The sequence below is a fragment of the Monodelphis domestica genome, chromosome 1 (genome assembly GCF_027887165.1).
Source record: "Monodelphis domestica isolate mMonDom1 chromosome 1, mMonDom1.pri, whole genome shotgun sequence".
NCBI classification, from domain to species: domain Eukaryota; kingdom Metazoa; phylum Chordata; class Mammalia; order Didelphimorphia; family Didelphidae; genus Monodelphis; species Monodelphis domestica.
This window is the reverse complement of record NC_077227.1, coordinates 263898500-263921096: the sequence shown is the minus strand read 5'-3', so window position 1 is coordinate 263921096 and position 22597 is coordinate 263898500. Positions and strand designations below refer to the sequence as shown.

General features: G+C 37.7%; 1 protein-coding gene across 21 annotated transcripts in view; it reads right to left on the bottom strand.

Moving 5' to 3' along the window:
- Window positions 1-22597, bottom strand: part of KTN1 (kinectin 1) — a 185784-nt gene that overhangs the window by 141409 nt on the left and 21778 nt on the right. The window lies entirely within an intron of this gene.

Here is a 22597-nt window from a genome sequence, read left to right as displayed (position 1 = left end):
AAAATGAAGGTACTTAGCTCTTCCCTGATTGTGAAGATTTAAATTAAAGCTCATGTCTATTTTTTTATTTTAATCCCCATAAGTGTAAACACCCTACTTAAAAGTTGAGTATAAAGATCTGCCCATTTAGAGCTAATCACCCAAAGTGCAAATATCCTACTTAATCATGAAGTAGAAGGTCTGTGATCCACATGTGCCATAGTTGATAACAAATCAGAATCCACTAACTGCCTTCTGGGCAGTCCTAGAGCAGAGCATCAACTATGATTGGTAGATGTGGAATTAGGGGAAGTGACACAAGAAAAAATGCCTTTTAAAAGAGAGAGTGATACACAGAGTTTGTGATTCTTGGAGCTAAATTCAACTTAGACTTCCACTTCTGCTGGATTTTATTCTTCATGCTTTTGAGTTTGGTGAAGAGGGGCAGAAGAATCTGCTGACTGGACTGACACTTGGTGAGTGAAAAGCTGACTCCTAACTGCTGGATTTTCTGAAAAGACTTCTCAGGTTGAGGCTAGCTGAAAATAATTCTCCCTGCCTGGAGGGGCCAGAAGTAAATTACTTAGTGCACCCCCTCTCTAAATCACAATATCTCATTCTTGAAAGATCAGAAAAAGTTAAAACCATAGATGATATTTATTTTTAATTTGCTAATAGGTGAAGAAATGCTTTCAATACTTGAATAATGGCATATTCAAGCTGTCCATCTCCTATTTTTTCCTACATAATCAGTTCACCATGTTTTTTCCATCATACATCTCTGATGTTATTTCCAAATTCAATGCTTCTCCCCCGGATTCTCTAAGACTATTCCAGAAGAGATGTTCCAACAGCCTCCACATACAGTTCTGGAAATAGAATACACCAACTATCTGAAGATTAGGATAAGGTAAGGTAGGTACAAAACAGCTCATATAACCAGAAAGCATGAGCACATTACCTAATACACTAGCAAAATCTGTGCTGGGCAATTTTTACTACTGAAACAAGTATAAACATCCTTCAAAAAGAATCAACTTTAACAGTGCTGTTCTAAAAACTCTGCTATGTAGAAAAACTATACCTATAGTAACTAGAACTGGGGGAAATGGTTTTGGAAAACAAAAAAAAAAAAACTAGTTTGACTCAAAAAGAGCTAGATTTCAAGTCTTATCTCTAAGATACTGCATTGGGATTCTGAGTGTTTTTAACTCCTAGAGAAGTCTTCAAAAGAGGGGTGTGAAAAAATAATACAATGGAGTGCAAGGAGAATATACCAAATTTTGTTTCTATTTTTTAAAAGAAATTAAATTTCATAAATATTAAAACATATTGAATGACACTAACACTTGGATCACTTCATCTCTTTGTCAAATAGTCATGTGTCATATAAAATATTCTAAGGAAGAATGTGAATTATGCAATGCAGGTATGTTGGCAGTTGTACCCTTACTTGTTTCTTAACTTTCAGTATATCACAAAATACTTCAGTGTTCATGTACCAAATTACATAGATTTACAAATTATATTATCTAACTTTAACTAAGCTAATGCTCACAAAATCATTAAGTGGTTTAAAAAGGTCCCCACCTAGAAATCATTAAGATACTAATGACATGAGTGGGGGGGGGGGGGGGCAGAACTAATATTCTTACTACTGGTACAAACTATTCATCAGCCATATTATAAGGTAAAAAAAAACAATAAGATCTGATCTGACAACAAGGAAAATATAATAAAAATTATTGAGATTATTTGAAATACAGATTTATAAAGATTAAATTAACATGACCCTCTTCAAGTATATATTATACCTTTAGGTATTGGCTAATGATGATATCAAGCCATCATAACTAGTAAGATTTTAAAATTTAGCTTTTGTTGGCCAAAGCAATACAAAAAATAAATAAAATAAAAAATTCATATCTATTCACTTTTAAAATCCTAGAAATAATTTAAGACTATTTTTACATCTTCCAAAAATCAAAATTTCAGGAGATTATATTTGTAATAATGACTGACATCAGAGAAGAGAGAAATAAACTAGCCATATTTCAACAAAAATTTTGCGGAATTAATGAATGGTGTAGGAAACTAAATATCATGTAAGTACAATCAAGGATATACTTCATTTGGAACTATAAATTTTTGTGAGGTTCCTTTCATCAGTAATATCAGCCATTTAAAACCAAGTATTGAAATAAAGTGAACATAAGCAATATTAAACTGTCACAATATTCTACCAACATTTATTGTTAATATTTTAAGGAAAGAAACATGATAGAATGTGTTTCAATATTTGATAATCACTGTGATAAAATTGAGACTCTGGGTGAGAAATTTTTTAACATTACTAAAATTTTAATATATTAATATATTTTTGACAAATTTCCACTTTTTAATGCATGCTAAATTGCACAGAAGCTGTTGTTTGGCCTTGACAGAGGCAAAACACTCCCTCACATTTTCAATCACAGGTTCAAATGGGGGGTTGAGGGAGAACCCCAGAAAATTGAACCAACATTGACAAGAGTAAGTTTGCAACATGCTTTATGTAAATAATTTTGTTTAAGATTCACAACATTGTGAGACAGGGAAGAGAAATGAAATATAAAATCCAATTTGTGCTAGACACCTGTGCTAAATAAACACTTTAATATCTCATTTAATCCTTCACAACATTGGGTATTCCTCCCATTTTGCATCTGAGGAAGCAAGTACTTCAGGCAGTATAGCCAGCCTCATTTTATACATGAGGAAACTAAAATTTAGATATATGGAGTTACTTCTCATGATTATATGTTAGCTAAGTGATGGAAGTCAGATTTTTAAACCTAATGTTCTGAACTCCAAATCTAGTGTAATATGCTCTTTCTCAGTTGCATACTAAATCTTACTAGTAGTTGACAAAACTACTACTGACATATATGCTTTTAAAATTAAGTACTAGATCAAATAGTACAGATTACATATATATATCCATTCTGAAGCTGCAGTTACTCTTTATCCTTGAGTCTCATCCTCTGAACTACCCCTTTTTGTATAACTTTCCAGCACAACTTGTTTCATCCTTATCAAATGCTACAGGGTATTGTTTTCAAATTAGAACGAACTGAAGTTATATTTCCTTTCTTGAATTTAAGACTCATTAGGACTCCAGAAAACACAGACCAATAACAAAAACAAAATAAAATTCCTGGATATGCTATTTCACGTTATCATAAAAGAAAATCCCCAAGTTTAATTAGAACCAGAAGATAAAATTAAAATGGGAGAGGGAATCTATCACCTTCCCAAAAAAACCCAAAATAAAAATTCCAAGGAATATCACTTACAAAATCCTGTCTCTAGGTTAAAAAAATCTGGATGCATTCAGAAAATTCAGTAAACTGCAGACACTCAAGATGACATAAGATGTAGAAGCTTCTACTATAATTCAAGCAATCCCAGAATACAATATACCAATGGGTTTACAATCAAGTAGTTTAGTCAGCAAAAATGTATATAATCCTGAAAAGGGGGGGGGGGGGGGGCAGAGGAGACAGCAGAAGTAAGGAGTTGGCTCAGAGGAGAGGGGTTTTGGAAGATTTTCCCCCTTCTGCCTTCCCTCCTTAGCTAAAGCTGCTCTCTCCAATTCGTTCTTGTCCCTCTTCCACTACCAAAAGGTCTTCCCCCCTTGATCCATTCATTCACACTCAGCTTGGGGAACAAATAATTTTTAATATCAACTCAATCAGTTAATACAAAAGGAATAATGGGCAGGGAAGAATGGGAAAAGGAAAGTGGGATAAGGGGTCCCTGTCTCTAAACCCTTTCCCCTCCCTCCCTCCTCCAGTTTGGGGGGGACTCAGACCTTGGCAGCCTGAGCCCCCTGAGAGAAAGTCAGGTTGTCTTACCCCTGGGCAACAGGAGCTGAGGTGAAGTCTGCTCAAGTTTCTCTTCAGAAAGTCCCTTCAATTGGGAAGTGTGGGGGAGAAAGATTTCCAGTCACCAGAAGGGAAAATGGATTTTCAGGAGAAAATCTTTTTTCCAACTTACCTCTTCAGCTTCAAGACCAAGAGACCTTACTACTCTCCCAGCCAGTCTTCTCCTCAGGATTTCACCCCTCCCCCACCAAGGTGATCAATTTCACATACTCTTCAGCCTGGCACTTTTTATCTAGTGCCAGCCTCTGTCACAAATCCTCCATTTCCTATTTTTCCTGTGGTGCCACCATGGCCCAGGCCAGTTATCTTGTAATCTAATTTATTGTTCCCATCTTAACCTCCCCCCTCCCAAAATAATAATAAATCTTATCCTAATCTGTCTATTTGCTAATCTAAGTTCCTTTCTTATGTTAAGACTGAATTGTGGGAAGAGGGTTAGAATTATGTGCCAACAAAATTTTTTACAATATAACAATTTCTTAATACAAAAGTCATTTCTATTGCAATCAATATAAAATTTAAATCTTAAGTAAAATTAATGCTAATTCCAATGTAACAATTCATAACATTTATATATATGTAAACATACATATTAACTTGTATATAATAAAATCTGATTTATTCTGTCCCTATGTTACTTCTCTAGTTACAATATATTCCCTTTTCCACCCTAAACTACTCTGTCTTGGGCATTATTCTATTTTGGTTTCACTGTCTGTTCAGTATCTCCATTTCTTCTTGTGAGATTTTGTTGGATTCATGGGCTCTATATTTATCAAGGGTTGTTCTTGGGGCTTCTGTGTTTGAACAGATTCTTGAGTTGTCTTTTGGTGTGTTATCATGGGCATAGTGATGTTTAATGTGACATTCGAGAAGCCAAGAATCTTTTCCTAATATTTTGATCTGATGTAGGAGTGGTGAGACCTACATTGTATGGACCAATCCATCTGGGCTCTGTGGGTTTGTCTTTGGTAACATTTCTACATATACTTTATCCCCTGGTCTTATGTTACGTAATGAGAAATCTAGTGGGACCCTCTGCACTAGTAGTCCTTAGCCTTCTCAGTTCTTCCAGCCTATTTTGTATCTGTGTCAGATAAGAATGTAACTGGCATTCCCCTCCCAGCATGGAAAGATAAGATGATTTAGCAGTTCTTCCTAGCCATACTGGCTGTCCGAACAAAATATCATATGGGGAAATATGAATTTGGGCATAGAATTTAGCTATCGTGGTTTTTAGGATGTCCTGAAATTTCTGGTCTATAGGCATTATGGAAATTACCCTTCATACCCAGAGATATATACTTGTTTTAAAATGCTAGATGTAAAGTGACTTCCCCTGTCTGAGTCTATGGCATCTGGAATGCCATATCTAAGAACAATTTCTTTAAGCAATGTTTTCACAGTGTTATTTTTCTTTGATGGATGAGTCTGCCCACTATGATTAAAACATATTTATATCCTCGGTCCCCAGACATGTTAATAAAATCAATCTGCAAACACTGAAAAGGTGTATAAGCTAGAGGTTGCCCTCCCAATGCCTTGCATTTGAAATGACCTTGATTAAACTTTCTACAGATGAAACATGTCTGACACATTCTTATAGCAATTGATATCCCTGCAGCTTCCCAAAACCAGAGGACTACATCCAGCATGGACTGCACTCCGTAATGACCTCTAGAGTGAATCACATTGCATAGATGTTGGTACAGCCTTTTGGGCAAGATGGGTTTTCCTCCTTGTGATAATGATTCCCTTTGACTAATCTGGCTCCTAGATGTTCTTGCCATGACTGAATCTCCTTGGTAGTAGTATGCTTGTTTGAGATCGTGGTTAACTACCAGAGAGAAATTCAGAACACGGATGGGACCAAATCTGACCACAAATCTTGCTCTTACACCTGCCCTGTGAATTCCTAGGGATACCTTGTCCTTGCCAAAGGACTGAGCCTTGCAATAGATCACCACCACTTCCTTTGGCGAATTCACTGCTTCTAAGAGTTGGTTTATGAGGTTCTCATGTTCTTTTGTCAGATCTGTGAGAAACTTGGAAATACCTGTGGAATAACCTTTGAAATAATGATGAAAACCCAGTAGTGACCAGGAATGCCCTAAGTTGTCTTTATACATGGAATACCTAGTTTCTGTATATTCACCTGGTGCCCTTTTCCAGGATAAAACCTTGGTACTCGACTTTTGGGAGAACCCATTGCAACTGTATTTGAGACCTTTTGTACAACCATTCTGGATGGCAATTTGGAACTATGCCCAAAGGGCACTAAAAGACTGTCCACCTTTTGATCCAGCCATATCCCTGCTGGGTTTGTACCCAAAAGAGATAATGCGGAAAAATACATTATAACCTGCCAGTGAGAGGCGGTTATAAAAAAAGTTTTCCTTTGTGGGTTGCGGCTTGAGAAGGAGAAAGGAGTCTGAGAATATGGGTGAAGAATGAAGGACACAGACAAGTCAATATTTTTGATAGGGCAGGCGTGAATCCCTATTACATTTTCCTTGGTAGAAGAATTAAAGTTTGCAGACACGTAGAAGTATTACGAGATAGAAAGCCAAGAGAGGCCTTAGTAAAGAGAGGCAGTAGTGAGAACTTGAAGGTTGCAGGAACAAGAGGAAGGAATCACGCCTTCACCCCAGGATTTAATGAGGATTACCAGGATCAATGACCACATAACAAAGCATAGATAATTAAGATGGGGTGGGATGGTAATGATGACACCTTTTGGGCATGTTGACTTCAACCCCCACTTTTACAAAGGAATTTGACTAGGCACAAAATGTTAATGAGTTTGCCTTGAACAGAGACAGCATGGCTAGGTCAATAGTCTGCCCACAAATATCAAGAGTTCAAACCTTGTGTCTGAAGACACAATATCCATACATCATTTATATTTCTTAGATGTGAATATGCTTGGAATGCTACATACATACATACAAGAATTCATAGCTATGCTCTCTGTGATGGCAAAAAATTGGAAAATGAGGGGGATGACCTTCAATTGGGGAATGAATGGCTGAACAAATTGTGGTGTATGTTGGTGATGGAATACTATTGTACTCAAAGGAATAATAAAGTGGAGGAGTTCCATGGAGACTGGAACAACCTCCAGGAAGTGATGCAGAGTGAAAGGAGTAGAACCAGGAGTACATTGTACACAGAGACTGATACACTGTGGTACAATAGAATGTAATGGACTTCTCATTAGTGACAATGCAGTGATCCTGAACAACCAGGAGGGATCTATGAGAAAGAACACTATCCACATTCAGAGGAAAAACACCAAAGAAAAACTGCTTGATTATATGGGTCTAGGGGGATGATTAGGGATATAGACCCTAAAGGAACATCCCAGTGCAAACATCAACAGCATGGAAATAGGTTCTGATCAAGGACACGTGTAATACCCAGTGGAATTGCATGTAGGCTATGGGAAGGGCAGGGGGGAGGGAGGAATAGAATATGATTTTTATAACAAAGGAATAATGTTTGAAATTGACCAAATAAAAAAATATGTATTTTTCAGGGAATAAGGTAATACATGATCCTGACCTTCATCTAAACCATCCACTCAAACACACACACACACACATTTTGGTGTAGTAATGCATATTTCCATTATTAATATTTACAATAGTGAGATCATGTAGTCAGAATTCCTGATCATATACCCATCAGACCATGTGATCAATCATATGTTTTTCTTCTGCATTTCTACTCCCACAGTTCTTTATGTATGATGTGGATAGTATTCTTAAAAGTTCCTTGGTAGTGTCCTGGATGTGTACTAGCATTGCTGCTAGTAGAAAAGTAAATTTTATTTTTGATTGTGCCACAGTCTATCAGACACTGTAAAATATTCTCCTGGTTCTCAATTCCTGGAGGTCTTTCCAGTTCACATGAAAATCCTCCAGATCATATTCCTTTCAGCACAATAGTATTCCATCATCATCAGATACCACAATTTGTTCAGTCATTCCCCAATTGATGGACACCCCATCATTTCCCAAATTTTGGGCACCACAAAGAGTGTGGCTATAAATATTTTTCCTTATATCTTTGGGATACAAATCCTGCAGTGGTATAGATGGATCAAAGGGCAGGCATTCTTTTAAACCCCCTTGGGCATAATTCCAAATTGCCTTCCAGAATGGTTGGTATCAATTCACAACTCTACCAGCAATGTATTAGTGTGAGTCCCTTGACCATTTATCAATTGGGGAATGGCTCATTTTTTTTACAATTGACATTTTACATTGTGATCTTTCATTTTTTTTCCCTTTTTGTGATCGGACAAATATACTATTCTGTGTTCACCTAATTTACTTATTGTTTCCTTCTTTATATTCATGTCATTCACCCATTTTGAGTTTATTTTGGTGTAGGGTGAGATGTTGATGTAAATCGAATTTCTCCCATATTTTTTTTCAAATTTCCCACCAGATTTTGTCAAATAGTGGGTTGTCCCAAAAGCTAGGATCTTTCAGTTTATCATACACTATCCTGCTGTCATTTACCTCAATTTATTCCATTGATCCACGCTTCTGTCTTAGTCAGTACCATACTGTTTTCATCATCACTACTTTATAGTACAGCTTAAGACCTAGTACTATTAGGCTCCCATCCATCCTTTACATTTTTTTTCATTAGTTTCCTTGATGTTCTTGATCTTTTGTTCTTCCAAATGAACTTTGTTTTCCATTTTTTTTCCACCACAAAGAGTGCAGCTATAAATATTTTTGTACAGGTCTTGTTTCTTATGCTCTCCTTGGGGTATAAACCCAACAGTGGTATGGCTAGATCAAAAGGGCAGACAAGTCTTTTAGCTCCCTTTGGACATAGTTCCAAATTGCCATCCAGAATGGTTGGATCAATTTACAACTCCACCAGCAATGTATTAATATCCCAATTTTGCCACATCCCCTCCAGCATTTATTTCCTTTGCTGTCATGTTAGCCAATCTTCTAGGTGTGAGGTGGTACCTCAGAGTTGTTTTGATCTGCATATGATAATTTGCCATGTGCTTATTAATAGTTTTGATTTCTTTAATTGAAAATTGCCTATTCATGTCCCTTGCCCATGTAATGATTGGGAAATGGCTTGATTTTTTTGTACAACTGATTTAGCTCCTTATAAATTTGAGTAATTAGACCCTTGTTAGGTTTGTTATAAAGATTTTTCCCCCAATTTGTTGCTTCCCTTATAATTTTGGTTGCATTGGTTTTCTTTGTACAAAAATTTTTTGTAATCAAAATATTTATTTTACATTTTGTGATTTTTTTCCAACTCTAGCTTGGTCTTAAAATCTTTCCTGTGTATCTTGCTTCTAAGAATGTGTAGGAAAGGGTGTGAAATGCTGAACTAAACCTAATCTCTCTTATAGTTTTCCAATTTTCCCAGTAGTGGATTTGTCCTAAAAGCTGGGATCTTTCAGTTTATCATAAACTGTCTTGCTGAGGTCACTTACTCATTCTATTCCACTGATCCTCCCTTCTGTCTCTTAGCCAGTACCACATTGCTTTGAAGATCACTGCTTTATAGTACAGCTAAGATCTGATACTGCTAGGCCACCTTCCTTCACATTTTTTTCACTATTTTCCTTGATGTTCTTGATCTTTCATTCTTCCAAATGAACCCTGTCATTGTTTTTTCTAATTCAGTAAAAGTTTCTTGGTAGTTTGATGGGCATGGCACTAAATAAGTAAATTAGTTTGGGTAGGATGTGGTCATTTTTATTATGTTAGCTCATCCCACCCACGAGAAAATTATGTTTTTCCAATTATTTAGATCTAGTTTTAATTGTGTGGAAAGTGTTTTGTAGTTGTGTTCATATAGTTCCTGAGTTTTTCTTGGCAAATGGATTTCCAAATATTTTATATTGTCTAGGGTGATTTTAAATGGAATTTCTCTAACTCTTACTGCTGAATTGTGCTGGAAATATATAGAAATGCTAGTGATTTATGTGGGTTTATTTTTTATCCTGCAACTTTGCTAAAATTCACTATTTCCACTAGCTTTTTAGTTGATTCTCTAGGATTCTTTACGTAGACCATTATATCATATGCAAAGAGTGATAGTTTATAGTCTCCTCATTGCCTACTTTAATCCATTCAATTTATTTTTCTTCTCCAAGTTGCTACTGCTAGTGTTTCTAGTATAATGTTAAACAATAGAGGTGATAATGGGCATCTTTGCTTCATTCCTGATCTTATTGGGAAGACTTCTAATTTATCCCCATTGCAGATAATGCTTGCTGATAGTTTTTTAGGAAAGGCCCATCTATTCCTATACTTTCTAATGCTTTCAATAGGAATGGGTGCTGTATTTTGTCAAAGCCTCTTTCTGCATCTATAGAGACAATTTAATCATTTGATTTCTGTTGGTTTGATTATTGATATGGTCAATTATAAGTCTGGATTTCCTAATATTAAACCATTCTTGTATTCCTGGTATAAATCCCATCTGGTCATAGTGAATAATCCTTGTAATAACTTGCTCTAGTCTTTCCTGGTATTTTAAGAATTTTTCCATTTATATTCATTGGGAAGATTGGTCTCCGCATACACTTTGATGCAGCAGTATCACTACTAGGTCTAGAGGAAAGACCTATTTGTGCCAAAAGTATTCTAGCTCTTTTTTGTGGTAGCAAAGAATTGAAAATTATGAGGATATCCATCAATCATGGAATGGCTGAACAAGCTACAGTTGTACTGGAATACTGTTGAGATAAGAAATGACATAGGATCATTTCAGAAAAAAACCTATTAAGTGTTACATCAACTGATGCAAACTGAAGTGAACAGAAACAGAAGAACATTGTAAACATTAACAATATTTTTTGACAAACTGTTAATGTTCTCAGCAATATATTTGTGATACAAGATGACTCCACTCATGATGAAAAATGCACCATCCACCTCCAGAGAACTATCTGGATCTAAATGCAAACCAAAATATACACTATAATTCACTTTCTTCTTCAGTGTTTTGTTCTGTTTTGTTTTTGAGGGGGGGATGTAGAGTTTATGGGCGAAAAATGTCTAATCTTGAGTGTTTTACATGATTTTAAATCACTTACTGGAAAAACAACTAACCTGCAGGAAATCTAATCAGAATCTGAGAAATCTCCATGCAATTTATCATTAATGTCTTTTAACATTTCAGAGCAATTCAGGGCAAGTGGAACAAATGAACAGAGAGCTTAAGACTACAGTGGGAAAACTATGTGCACAAATACACCTCAAGTGAAGAGAAGTTCTCCCACTTGCACTATTCGCCCTAAGGACAAAGCCCAGGGGAGATTTACACATCTCCCCATGAATTACTGTACGGACAGCTTCTTTGGCACAGAAGAACTGCAAAGTCATCTTACATTTCCAAGCTGGGAAGGGAATGCCAGCTACACACTTATTTAATAACCATACAAGACAGGCTAAAATAACTTCACGAGCGAGGCTTAATGGTCCAAAGGGTACTGCTAGACTTTGCACTGCATGATATCAAACCTGGAGACATGGTATATGTGAAAAACTTTACAAAAAGCACAGTAACAGATCCAAACTGAAATGGACCATTCCAAGTTGCACTCACAACACCTACCTCAATCAAAATTATAGGGAAGGACCTCATGCCTCACACATTAAATGCCAAATTGCCTCGACTAGTCCAAAAGACACAAGTTCCAGACCATATGCAAGATATACAGACCCAAAGTGAAACTGACATGAATAGAGAAAAACAAGCTACTGAGAGCCCAGAACAAAGTGATACTGAAACATAAATAATGACAGGACAGACAGATTATAAACCTAAAAGCAGAAAAACCCCTTATTCTCTCACTATCTCTCACTACCTCTCTCTCACTCTCACCCACTATCTCTCTATAACAAGATGGCACTCATACATACCAAAAAAAAAAAAATCTTATACTAACAAAGAAGAAAAAAACTACACTCATTCTTACTCACATTCATACAAATGGTAATGGAAGACAGAGAAATGCTGGGGGATGCTACCACACACAAATGCTGATACACAGGGGACACTGCTTATAAGGGACTGCCCTGGGATTTATTCTGGAGTCTGCTTATTGATCTCTAATGATGGTTGATCTATTTCCTAACCTTCCTCACTCCCTCCTCCAACTGCCACCCTTCTCCTAATTTTCCCTCCCCCTTGAGTGAATTATAAAATATTCCAAGTTTCTTTCTCAGGTAAGGGTTTATTGGGATAACAGGATGGGAAACTGAGGTAAGGGGGATGAGGATGTCCCTAGTCTAACTGAGGTACAATTGAGAAAATAGTCCAGTCACAAACTGTGACTCTGAGACAGAGAGATGGAGGACAATGGCTTTTCAAGATTTCTTCTTCAGTTAGATTTCTCTCAGCCAACTTCAAAACTCCAGAGAGCAAATGTGTGTCCCCCAGAGACCCAGAGACCAAAAAGCCCCCTGGTCAACTCCAACTGCTCAGACCCAGAAAGCCAGAGACTAAATTCATAAGCCAAGTTTCTCTCAGAGTGGCCAGCCAAAGCCTCCACGGAAAAGATAACTTCAGTCCCTCACACAATGACACCAAAAGCCCCTCTCAGCTCCAACTGCTCAGAGCCTGTGTGAGACAGAGAGTAAGTTCAAAAGCCCAGTTTCTCCTCTCCCACAGTGTGGCCAGCAAACCCCCAACTCATCTCCAAATGCCACCAACCCAGGGACATTCTGATGGAATCCTAGGTTTTGTATTTTAGAGCTAGATCTCCAGTCCTGCATCTTGGTCCACAGGTCCTGCAAAAAATTCTCTCTCATATCTACCACAATCTACATTTTCTAGTAAAAGAAGACAGAAAAATCTACAATGAAGGTGAGACGACAGTCAAGCATGTTTCCCGCACAAAGAGTTCAACTAGACCAGAAAGAATCCTTCCAGAACCATCATAGACAATGAGACAGACAAAAGAACTTTAACCCATGAACTATTGTATAACAAAGAATCTTAAGAACAGGTCACATAAGATGGTACACCACAAACACATTAACATCACATTAGGGACACACATCCAACACATAAACAACTCCAAGACAAGACAGAAAAAGATAGACCACATCAGTCAACACGTGAAAAGGATTATCCATTGGCAGGGAGTAAGTATACACATGCCACACAACATATTTATAACAGCCATAAGACACACTGATTTAGAGGCCTTGTCATGAATAAGTGAGGCCCATGATAATGAAGAATGTATATACTTTTTTTTTTTGCAAGGCTCAAACATGTAGAAAAGAACTAGAAAAAACTTTTCTGTCTACTTGATTCCAAAGCAGAACTCATGTACATATGTATGTATCATGTACTGATTGTACAGTAAACATGCATGTACATAATGTGAATTTTAGATCATCAACTAACAATCTTAGATCAGGGAAAGAGAGAGTAAGAGACAGGGAAAGAACAGGGCACATAATATGTTAAATAAGTTGTAATAGCTAGAGAAGTTAAGAAAACATGAGTTAGAAAAATGTTACCATAGTTTAGAGATTATTAAGATACTGTTGCCAAGTATTCAAATCAATATTGTTGCATATTGTTCTGGGACACTGTTAGTCCAAAATATTATTCAATTGTATCAACCCCTTGTAACAAAACCACACCTACCCCAGATATTTTCCCAGAACCTTGTCTTAGTATAGGCTTTAGCAGCTAAGGTAAGATAAGAGTAAGATATATTTGAAGGAAAAGAGGTTTCTTATTTTGGGGATGTGATATAGAATATAGATAGAAATATAGCTGTAAGGGAAGAATTAAGCCAAAGTGTGGGAAAGGTGCAAAGAAGGAAAAAAAAAAGAGCCTCAGGATTCCAGTTGGAGAGCAGAGCTCCAACGGTCACTAGGGGACTTCTTCAGTTGAGAGAGAGAAAAAGGAGGCAAACCTGCCAAGCTTGGAAGAAGCCAGATCTCTCTGGGGATTTCCCCATTTTCAAGGACAGCACAGAGTCATCTGTGGACAGGGACTTTGATAGGAAGCCCTCTACAGAGAAATCTGCTGTCAAGATCTATATTTTTCCCTGGACTCCTGAAGTAAAAGCTAGTTAGCTGAGGAATAGGGATCAACCAGCAGCTGGTCAGAAGAGGCTGACAAGAACTTGGGGAGGGTAATCTGCCAGAAGGGACAAGTGTTAGGGTTTCCTACTCCCCACTTCCCTTGCCTGACATCCCTACCTCTCCTTCCCTGTGTGAACCCAAATAAATGGTTTACTACCTTAGAATTAGTTCTAGCTGATTTCTGACACTGAAAGGGGACAGAAGATTTGGGGACAATCCCCAAAGGGGAGATTAACTCAGGATCCCAATGATCCAAACTGCCTAACCCAAGGAACAATCTCTCCTTGACCACCCCAGGTTTCTGAAGGGAAGTAACAGAGGGAGACCACAGAGGCAGAAGAATCCATCTTGCTTCTCAACAATAGCTGGGACCAAATGGGAGGCAGTGGTTCATCTTACCAAAAGCTAATCTCTCCAGTTCTTGTCCTCCATTCCCCAGAACTATTCTGAGACATTCCCTCTATCAAGAGGACAAGACTTGGCTACCTCTCCCAGGAAAGAGAGGGTAAGAAGAATCTCTTCACTCCCTCTCCCAATTTCCTTCTCTCCTTCCATTTCCCCTGTTCCCCTCTCAGATCCTTCTACTGCACAACTAACCTGGAAAATGGATCCAGGAGAAATCATCTAAGCATCATTGGATTGCCTGAAAGCCATGATCAAAAAAAAAAAATCTGGACACCATATTGCAAGAAAGAGAAAAGTGCCCCAATATTTTATTGGTTCAAAGGCAGAAGAGTGGTAAAGGCTAGGCAATGGGGGTCAAGTGACTTGCCCAGGGTCACTCAACTGGGAAGTGTCTGAAGCCAGATTTGAACCTAGGACCTCCGTCTCTAGGCTGGCTCTCTGAGCTCATTGGCTCACTGAGCAACCCAGCCAACCCCAAAAGTTTTTCTTATTTGGTGGAAAATGAGGAGGTGTCTCGATTGGGGAATGACTGAACAAAATGTGGTATATGATCATGATGGAATACTATTAGGCTATGAGGAATAATGAACTGCTTGATTTCTATAAGAACTGGGAATACCTACATGAATTGATGCAGAGTAAAATGAACAGAACCAAGAGAACATTATACACAGTAACTAAAATACTGTGGGACAATCAAATGTAGTTGACTTTGCTACTAAAAGCAATGCAATGATCCAGGATAATTCTGAGGGACTTATGAGAGAAAGAATGTTATCCACATCTAGAAAAAGAACTGTGGGAGTAGAAATGCAGAAGGAAACATGATTTATCACTTGTTTATATGGGTATATGATTTGGGATTTTGGTTTTATAAGATTACTCTTTAAAAAATGAATAATACAGAAATAGGTTTTTCAGTGATATGTATAACCCAGTGAAATTGTTTTGTCAGCTGGGGCAGGGGGTGGGGGGGGGGGGGCGGGGAGAGAAGAGAATAGAGAGAAAAGAAGAATCATGTACCCATGGGAAATTTTTAAAAAGAAAAGAAAATGAAAAAGAAAATGAAAAATACATGCATAAATAAAAATGCCTCATTGGTCTTTTCTGAATCCTTTCTTAATGGATTTCAAGGATCTTAATTCTCTGTAACTAATATTATATGGCAAGGTTTCTTCTTACTTATGATCAGACTGCCTAGAACTGGCTCTTATTCTTTATTCACCTTTAACCAGACTGATAAGGGAATAGCTAAAGAGATAACTCTAAGGGTGGATAAGCATTAATACTAATATTACTAATTGATATTAATTGATTAGTAAATCCAAAACTCAACTGAATATCACTATATCTCACCTCTACATGCAAACTATTGACATAGGCCATGATAGGCCATCAATTTTACCTTCCTATCATTTCTCAAATATGTCAGCTTCTCTCCTATAACACAGCTAATAGCAAATAAATGTTTTAATAGTCAAGATCATGTTTTAAAGATTTTATTTTTAAAAATACAGACTAAGAAAATTATTTGCAGATTTTAAGAAATGTAAAGATGATACAAGAATTCTGAAGAAAAAGGTAGAGGGAGAGTAGAGGTGTCCCATAGTTTGGGCATCACAGAATTCTAGAACAGTAGTGGAGATGAGGACAGAATATATTCCAGGGATGAGAGACAATATGTACAGAAGAAATGAAGAGGAGGGAGCTAGAATGACCCAACTGACCAAAAACAAGAAAGTCACTTTTTTTAAACACTTACCTTCCATTTTGGAATCAATACTGTGTATTGGTTCCAAGATAGAAGAGTAGAAAGGGCTAGCCAATGGGGGTTAAGTGATTTGCCCAGGGTCACACAGCCAGGAAGTGTCTGAGGCCAAATTTGAACCCAGGACCTCCCATCTCTGGGACTGGTTCTCAATCTACTGAGCCACCCTAGCTGCCCCCAAAAGCCACTTTGATCAGACTGCAGCATTAATTAAAAGGAGTAGTTTCTAATAAGTTCAGAAAAGTTGAAACCAAGTTATAAAGGGCTTTAAATGCAAAACAAAGGATTCTGTCTTTACTGGATCATATAGGCACTAGGAGACCATCTAATGAGCAGGAGAAAAATTCCAGCTTTATAAAAGGTAAAATGGTAAAACCTACACATTAGGAATATCAATTTGGAATCTAGATGAAAGATGGACTGAAAATAAAATTAAGAATGAAAGAAAATTGAAACAAAGAAAAGAATTTTGAAACTTAAATGAGTGGTCCAGATAAAGTAAGAAGCTACTGCATTGTGGAGGGGGGGGGGGAGGGGGCAAAGGAGGAGTAACAAGTTTGTCCAAAGGCGAAATCTTATGACATGTCCCATTTTTTAGAGTCAAGGAACTAAGAATGTCTTTTACATTTTTAAAAACAATAAAATTCAATGTAAAAACCCTTTAAAAAAAAACATGCCTAGCTTGAGGGCACAATGAAAACAAATGAAGACCAAAGTGTTTTTTTCTAGTTGTTTTAATATAAATACAAGTGAGAGCCTGGTGTCAGAGGCTGGAGAGCTGCCCTAGCAGGGCACGACAAGCCCTCCATACCAGATACTACCCCTCCCTGAGCAGCCCATACACCCAAAAGTGACATTCCCTGACCTGGAATCAAATCCCGGCCGCAGGGTGAGAGTGCTGAATCCTATGGTCTTTACAGTGAGGCAAATGCAGGAAAAATGCCTTAAGCAGAACCTGAGTCTCTACATTGTCTTCATAGACCTGACGAAGGTGTTCAACACAGTGAACAGGGACGCATTGTGGGTGATCCTCAGCAAGTTCGGTTGCCCAGCAAAATTCATCAAACTGATCCAGCTCTTTCATGTCGACATGATAGGGATAGTCCTATCTGGTGGAGAGACTTCCAACTGCTTCAACATCTCCAATGGCATGAAACAAGGCTGTGTCCTCGCTCCGGTACTATTCAACCTATACTTTACCCAAGTATTACGACATGCTGTGATGGATCTAGACCTGGGCATCTACATCAAATACCGACTGGATGGCTCACTATTCGACCTTCGCCGCCTGACTGCAAAAACAAAGACAACAGAGAGACTCATCCTGGAAGCTCTCTTTGCAGATGACTGTGCTCTCATGGCCCACCAAGAAAATCATCTCCAAACCATTGTGGACAGGTTCTCCACTGCAACAAAACTGTTTGGCCTGACTATCAGCCTCAGCAAAACAGAGGTGCTGTTCCAACCTGCACCAGGGAGGCCAACTAACCAGCCGAGCATTACAATCGACAGCACGCAGCTTTCTAATGTCAACACTTTCAAGTACCTGGGCAGCACCATCGACAACAACAGGTCCCTAGACCACGAGATCAATGCTAGGATTCAAAAGGCCAGCCAGGCACTTGGGCAGCTGTGCTGTAAAGTCCTCCAACACAGCGGTGTAAGCACTGCGACGAAGCTCAAAGTGTATAACGCAGTGGTCCTCAGCTCACTCCTGTAGGGCTGTGAGACATGGACAGTGTACTGGAAGCACATGAAGCAGTTGGAGCAATTCCACCACCGTGGTCCTCAAAACCCAGTCTGGACATGTCATCCGCATGGACCCACAGTGAATACCAAGACAGGTAATCTACGGTGAACTGTCAGCTGGACTCAGGAAACAAGGCCGACCAAAGAAAAGATTCAAGGATCAGCTAAAGTCCAACTTGAAGTGGGCTGGCATTACACCAAAGCAACTAGAACTTGCTGCCTCTGTCAGAAGCAGCTGGCGAACCCACATTCACCATGCCGCCATCACCTTTGAAGATGAACGTCGACGTTGGCACACAAACTGTGCAACTCAGCCTTTGGACTGCAAAGCCACATGAGGGTACACCGTAGATGAAACTGCACAAAGACAATAGTCATTCTCGATCACCAAGAGACTACCACTATATACTAATATAAATACATGATTCTGTGCCAGAAAGAAGCTATCTTAAAAATTCCAGCTTTATAAAAGTAAACATGTTTTCAAGAGACAGACACACATAAAAGGGTCCTAACTAAGGATGTATCTATTTAAAAAAAGATGTTGGAGGTAATAACAATGAGATTTGAGAAGTGATTAGATATGTAGCATGAAGAAAACTGAGGAGAATGATAAGCTTTAAGTTTTTTAAGTCTTTTACCTTCCTAATAAACTTTACTCCCTTTTATGCATTCTAAAATCCAGATGGTAGATAGTGGCCTACCTGCTCAATACTCACAACACTCCCTCTATTGTCTGTGTTCCTTTGCATAAGCTGTGTCCCCTATGCCTGGAATATACTCTTTCTTCACCTCTAGTTCCAGTAATCCTGATTATCTTGAAATTCAACTCCAGTGCACTCTCCTCAACTTTACCTTAAATTTGATTTATATATATCTTGAGGTTATCCTGTCCTCTCTATTGGAATACAAATCCTTGAAAATAAGAACTGGGTTTTTTGTTGCTTTGTTTTTATTTTTTGCTTTTGTCTACTTGAGACAGTGCTGGCACATAGTAATAAGCACCTGACAAATGTGATGACTGCATGGTAAAACCTTGCCATATTTTTAAACAAGAATACTCTTAAGCCACGTATAGGTATCATTCTCATGATTTTGTGAAAATAAGAAAGTAGGCAGAGAAGGAGTAATTGTTATCTCCTGAATTATCCTTTTTTGGATAATAATTCTCTTCACCTTTTTCCATTTTTTTTAAAAACATTGTTGTGAAAATTTTATTTTTTAATACATCGAGTCTGTCTTTATTGGATCCTTATTAAGACTAGAAAGCCACCCCAAAAATTGGAAAACGAGGGGATGCCCTTCAATTGGGGAATGGCTGAACAAATTGTGGTATATGTTGGTGATGGAATACTATTGGGCTCAAAGGAATAATAAAGTGTAGGAATTCCATGGAGACTGGAACGACCTCCAGGAAGTGATGCAGAGCAAGAGGAGCAGAACCAGGAGAACATTGTACACAGAGACTAATACACTGTGGTATAATCGAATGTAATGGACTTCTCCATTAGTAGCAGTAGTGTAATGTCCCTGAACAATCTGCAGGGATCTAGGAGAAAAAACACTATTCATGGACAAACTGTGGGAGTAGAAACACCGAGGAAAAGCAACTGCCCAACTACAGAGGTTGAGGGGACATGACAGAGGAGAGACTCTAAACGAACACTCTAATGCAAATACTAACAACATGACAATGGGTTCGAATCAAGAACACATGTGATACCCAGTAGAATCACGCATCAGCTATGGGGGGTGGGGTGGGAGGAAAAGAAAATGATCTTTGTCTTTAATGATCAAATAAAATATTATTAAAAAAAAAAAAGACTAGAAAGCCACCAATGGCCCCTAATAAGTAGGAAAGTGTCATGATCAAGTCTGTCCATAGACATGTGGACACAGAGGTCATATTTTGATCTAAAGGCAGAGAAGGTAGCACTTCCCCACCTGTTTCAACTACAGCATTAGTTTACTTATCCCTGATTTTACAGTCAAACGATCTGCAATGTTCCATTCACATCCCAACCTCCAAGCTCATTTTCCCTTTCTGATTTTGTACCTCTTACTGCTTTTCCTATGCTCCTCAGCTTTTCCCTAAAAGGTCTAGTCTTTCAGAGGTACTACAGCCAGATAATTCCCTAATTTTTCTGGGACAAATCAAACAGGTTAATGGGTATAATCTTCAAGTTTTTTCTCTTTGACCGTGCTGATATGTCAAACAGGGGCTCCAGCCAGCTTTATTCAAAGATATCAAAAGACAGTATAGAATGGACAAAGCCCCACTGCTTATTAAGCCCCACCCATAATATGCTGGTGGTAACACTGGGCAAGTTACTCAATGCACAGACAACTCTAAGATTCCTTTGACTGTAAATCTGCAGAAGAGGGAGTTTCTATGCGATGTAATCTCCATACTTGAAATAATAGCTACAGACCTTGTTATCTTCACTCAAAAAAAATAATAATAATCTACTCTCAGGCCAATTGAGTACCATAGAATATTATGAAAAAGTGAGTTGACTGCTGTATGACTAAATGTTAACTTACAGAATATATTGCAAAACAAGTACCTGGTATAAAGACAACTTGTTTTGCCAAAAAGTACACTGATTAAATGGGAAAAGTTTGAATCACACTGCAAGATCAAGTCTTAACAAGTACGCAAGTACGGCAAAAACTTGACAACATAAAGGTGATTTTTCCATTTAAATTTCCACTCTATGAATCATGAACTCCTCCTCTTCCTTGGAACTTCCATCAAGCAACTACCAACATTAGATAAATATTACCAAAAGTAGCTCTGGGAGTCCAGTTTAGTGCCCACTCAAATGTCAACTAAATAAAATTCCAACTCAATAGTTAAGGAGGAAAAAATACTTAATTTTTAAAAATCTGTTATTTTATTTAGGGACCAAATAAAGTGAAAACAAAATTTTCTTTCTATAATTTTAGACCACATTTAAGTACTAGAAAAACTTCAACCCAGATAAATCTCATGCTTGTAAGCTGAGAATAAATGAATCAACACTAAGTAAGTGCTTACTATATGCCAAGTACTGACTTTATACTAGGATACAAATAGAAAAGTGAGACAGTCCCTACTAAGAGCTAATTAGGGGAAAGACTATTTAAAGCAATTTTATAACCCGAAAGGGTACTTTCCACGAGAGCACAACAGTTCTGGACCTCATATAAATTTCCAAAACAGAGGATACATAAAAATTATTTTCAAAGCTTTGAAGGGGGGAAGGGAATTGAAGTGTTCTCAATTTCCATTCTTTTGGAAAGTGATTGTATAGAATCACAATTCCTATAATTATCTGATACTTTATGACTGAATTAGAAAAGATAAGGTAAAATCAGATTTCCTAAATTCATAGATAAGTCATGGCAGGCAATAATTTATCCATTTTGATATCTTCCACTAAAACTCTACTCATGGAATATATTATGCATTATCAAAGGCTAGGTCCTTTGTAACTAGGAAGTCTATGGAGCATCAGCTCAGTGTTCCAACATCAACCCAAAACAAGTGAAACTAATTTACATGTTAGGCACAAAGTACTAAGTGACAGACCTCTCAAGCAGACAACCAAAAAGTTAAAAAGGAGCTGGCATCTGCATAAGTAAAGGGAGACCAATATCTACCAGATAATTGATCCCTCAAAATAAAACCTGAAAATATAAAGATCATTACAAAAGAAAAACCAAGTACTCAAAGTTTATATAAGTAAGCAATTTAATAGTTTAAAATGAGAATCTGAAACTGTGGCTTGAAATGATTACTCATTAAAGCTCTCTATTAGATGACTGCTTTTCAAATTAAAAATTAATTTCATTGGATATGCCTCTATTAAGGGTCAGAGATCCCAGGCAGTCGATTGTCAGGAACTTGAGAAATATTTGGCTACATCCCTAACACATTCATGAACTTATAAACATGTTGGGAGATTTTAGTTCAAATACAATCTCAAAGATTTAGGAGTTTGCGTCATTTATCCTATCACAATCCATATAAGCCAGCTCCATCCTGTACAATTCCCTCATTCACAAAGATGTCAAAAACTTTCAACAGTCACATATGGCTCATAACACTCTTTAAGTGCAGCCAAAAAGTAAAAAAAAAAAAATTAATATACAGCTTTCTAAGTCAATATGCAGCCCATATTGGATTTTCTAGTAGAGCATGCCAAACATCCACCTGTCATTCCTTAATTTCTCAACATGGCCAGACCATCTTTCTATCATACAATTCTTTGGTGATATTCTTTACTCCTGTTCTTCAAAATTTCTCACTAGATATATGTTGCATCTTGTTCATACTCATCAAATATCTTTCCTTTGACCTCTGAAAGCAGAGGAATTATAGACCTTGTCAAATAGGAGCAATAGCAAAAATATCCATATTGCCAATATGGGCCTGTGCTGCTAATGGGAAGCTTGGGATCAATAAAAGTCTTTACAATTTTCCAAAAGCAACACAGTCCACTCTCCCGTTTTCAACTCTGGGCCAGCACACTGTATTTTCATTGTCCATCCTATATACACATACAAGCTCTATGGGGTATTCATTCAGATGATTGCTAAAACCTGTACAAGAGACATTTTACATTCATTTACCCAGGCCAAATGCCTTTAAATGATTACATTATTCCTCCAGAATGTTC